Source organism: Rhineura floridana, chromosome 1, assembly GCF_030035675.1.
Source record: "Rhineura floridana isolate rRhiFlo1 chromosome 1, rRhiFlo1.hap2, whole genome shotgun sequence".
NCBI lineage: Eukaryota > Metazoa > Chordata > Lepidosauria > Squamata > Rhineuridae > Rhineura > Rhineura floridana.
Window position 1 is genome coordinate 239138553 of NC_084480.1, and position 3698 is coordinate 239142250.

Consider the following 3698-nt stretch of genomic DNA (forward strand, 5'->3'; position numbering starts at 1 on the left):
TCCAGCATTACTTTTGGGCATTACTTGAGGGGGGAGAAGCAGGGGAAGTCTTCTGCTCCTCTGATTTGTGGATGAAAATCATGTGCATCAAACTGGGCTTCTATGCAGCGTCACTCTTCCCTCATGCTCTGTGGGTGGGTAGGAGGTGATGAGGAAAGAGGTGGAGAGTGAGATGGGGTGGAGTGGAGAAAACAATTGTTTAAAAAACAAGAATGGAGTGGAGGGAAAAAGGAGCTGGAGGGCAAGAACATGGGTAAAGGAGAAGGAGGCAGCAACAGGAGATAAAGAACTGTGGAGGTAAAAGATGACTCTGTTTGTGTGTGTGTGTGTGTGTGTGTGTGCGTGTGCGTGCGTGCGTGAGAGAGAGAGAGAGGGGGGGGAGAGGGAGGGGGAGAGGGGGAGAGGGAGGGGGAGAGGGGGAGAGGGGAAGAGGGGAAGAGGGGGAGAGGGGGAGAGGGAGATAAAATACTGTGTTTGGACTTGGTACACAAAGTCGCCTCCACCACCCTCTCTGGCTACTGTGCTGCATTTGCAGTATTTTAACTTTTTGCATCTCAGGGGAAAATGTTTGCTTGGGTGAGTGTCCCTTAGTTGGTGGCAGGGCAGGGCCCAGGAGGTGGTTAAGTGAGAGAGATTGTGCTTGCTGGCTGAGTTGGGGGGTGTTGCACTTGGTTTGACATGCAAAGATCTGAGTAGTGGCCTCTGCCTCCCTTACCAGCGGAGAGACCACCATTGCTATCTTATGGATAAAAAGAATTATTCTACTACCTCTGTATGTGTATGTTTATTTTTAATGTTTTTTTAGGTTACTTAGATGTGCAGCAGCCAAGGCCAGCACCTTGTAGGCATTTTTTTAAAAAAAGTAACTGAAATGTAATTGTAGTGATTACTTCTGAGAAAAAGCAAAGCAATCAATTACTTTCAGAGCAATTGCAACTGTAACAGTAATCACTACTTTTTGGGCCATGTAATTGTAACTGTAATTTATTACTTTTTAAAAGTAATCTTCCAAGCTCTGACAATTCTTGAAATATGAGCAATTGCTGTGCTGTCTATTAAAACCTTGGTACAAAGTAACAAAAAATCTCTTTTTGTCTCCACTCTCCACACAGACTGTTTACTAACCAGGGTTATTGCACAGGACAGAAATTCTTTTCTTTTTTTTGTAACTTGAACATGCCAATATTTCTAAACTCTTCTCCTTCAGGCAGCTTCAGAGCATTCTGTGCCTCCTCCCTGCCTGAGGGTTTTTCCCCTTTACAATTCAACAATGGCAAGGGCCTCACCTCAAACAGGTTTTCATACAATTCATAGTTCATTAGGGGAAAAACATTGACAGCAACTGTATAACAAGACCACTCAAATGGTAAGTGGTGATGACTATTCTGCACAGTCACCGTCTACAAGTAATCATAAAAACAATCTCTTCTTACTTGCTTACATTGACTATGATATGATAGCAGGAAAAGGAGTCTGCTTGGAGTCTGGTCAGTGCAACAGATGCAGGATCCTATGAAGTGATACCTACCTCCTCCAAAGATTGGCTTCCGAAAAGAAAGTCTGGCCAGGAATTTAATTGTAGCTGTATCATAAAGGGAGGTCTCTTATCTTATTTATAATTTATTTATTACATTTATACCCCGACTTTCTTTTCATGATAGAAAAACAAGGCGGCTTACATTTGGTTCCCAGGTGGTCTCCCATCCAGGCACTCACCAGACCTGATCCTGCTTAGCTTCAGCAGGGAGCTGGCCTTGGGTTTGTTTTAAAACAGAAACAAAAATAGCATAATCTTATGCATTTTACTCAGATTTAAGTCCCACTTTGTTCAGTGGGGCTTACTCCCAAGTAAGTATTAATTGGCCTAAAGCCTACCAGACAAGATATTATATCACTCTATGAATTGTATCTTGTATTCATGGTAAAGCTAATAATTAGTAACTATAGTTTTTGAAATATCTCTGTTTATAGTATAGCATGTTTTGATTACACATTTTCAGTCAATGTAGTAATTTAAACCAACTTCCAACCCTTGGTAGTCATCTCCTTTGATGTAGCAGGTTTATATTTGTGACTAATATTTTGGCAGTTATAGTACATTTTTAAACAACTCATTATGTTTTGGTCTACAGTACTCCATCCAAGCAGAATGTTAGGTATCCAAGCAGAATGTTCAATGGACTGAAAAATAAAATGTAATTAATCATCAATATAATTGTATATAAAACTTTAAAAAAAACATTTTTACTTGTCATAATTCCACTAGCTATGGAAAAATCTTTGATGGTGATGGTAGTGGTCATGGGAAATCTACCAATCATTATTTTAGTTCTTATAAGATATTTAATTGATAGCGTCTTAAATGCCAGCAAAACAAAATATTTGTATTTGTTTTATACTGAATAGGGAAATAGTGCAGGCCCTTTTGTATGTATCTTTTGCCAGACTTTACAGTGTAATCCTATTGGTGGAGGCTGGTGGCTCTGATGTCAGTGGGGCAGTTAATCTGCTCTGGATTTTAGTCCAAATTTAGTCTCCACCCCTGTGTTCTGAAAATGGGGGCACACAACACTAGTCAAACTCTGCCTCTTTTTACTTTAAAACCTGGTTGGATCAGCTTGTGTGTGTGTGTTTAAAATCAGTTTCAGACAGATTTTGAAATTCTAGGTGTGGCCAATGGAAACACCTTGCTATAGTGATTGGCCCAACACTGCTATGGGTGGTCCTGAAAGATCTGAAGTCAGCAGTGGGGAAGGGAGGTGTATAGGTGAGAGCAGAGTCGCTTCAAAATGCAGTCAGAAAAACCATTCTTGATGCTTTTGAAGCAACTAGTGACTCACAACCTAAAACCCAGAACAGATTCACTGCCCCACTCATATCAGAATCACTAGCCTCCACCGAATCCTATATGTGTCTGCTCAGAAGTCGCCCCCATTGAGTTTAATGAGACTTGATTCTCATGGCTGTATGTTTCACTTAAACAACTATGGCAGCCCAGTCCTCATAGGGAGTAGCCCTGAGGTCATCTTTGATATGCACAGAGAAAACCGTTTCGAGGTAAGTCCAAATGTCTTTTCTCTTGTGCATGTAAAGATGACCTCAGGTGGGACATACCAAAGTTGACCCATGTAGGGCGGGAATATAGCTGGGCTGTAACAATATTGGTCTGGGAGAACGTGCTGTAGCACTCTCCTCCCAAAGGTCGCATCAGCAGAGACATAATCATTTATTTTGTAGAGTTTGATAAATGTGTTAGGATCAGCCCATGTAGTTGCTCTGCAGATCTCCAGGAGAGAAGCACTGTGGGAAAACGCTGTGGATGTGGCTGCCACCCTAGTGGAGTGGGCCACTACCTTGGTGGGGTGAATACACCTCAGGGAAGCATATGCCAGTGTAATGCATGCTTAATCCACCTGGCTAGTGTTGAGGTAGAAACCTTCTTCCCTAACAAAGCTGGGTGAAAGACACAGACAAGCTCTTGTTGACAGAGGAAGTTAAACAACTCTTTAGGATGAAAGGAAGAACAGTGGGACAGTGCGGGGAACAGCCCTATCTTTATGAAAACACCCAGTAACGCTTGACAACAGACAGTGCATTCAGCTGTGACGCTCTCTGAGGCAAGGTAATGGCTACAAGAAATAACACCTTGGAGAACAGTAGGTGGAGAGGAACTTTACTTAGTAGTTTGAAGGGAGGTT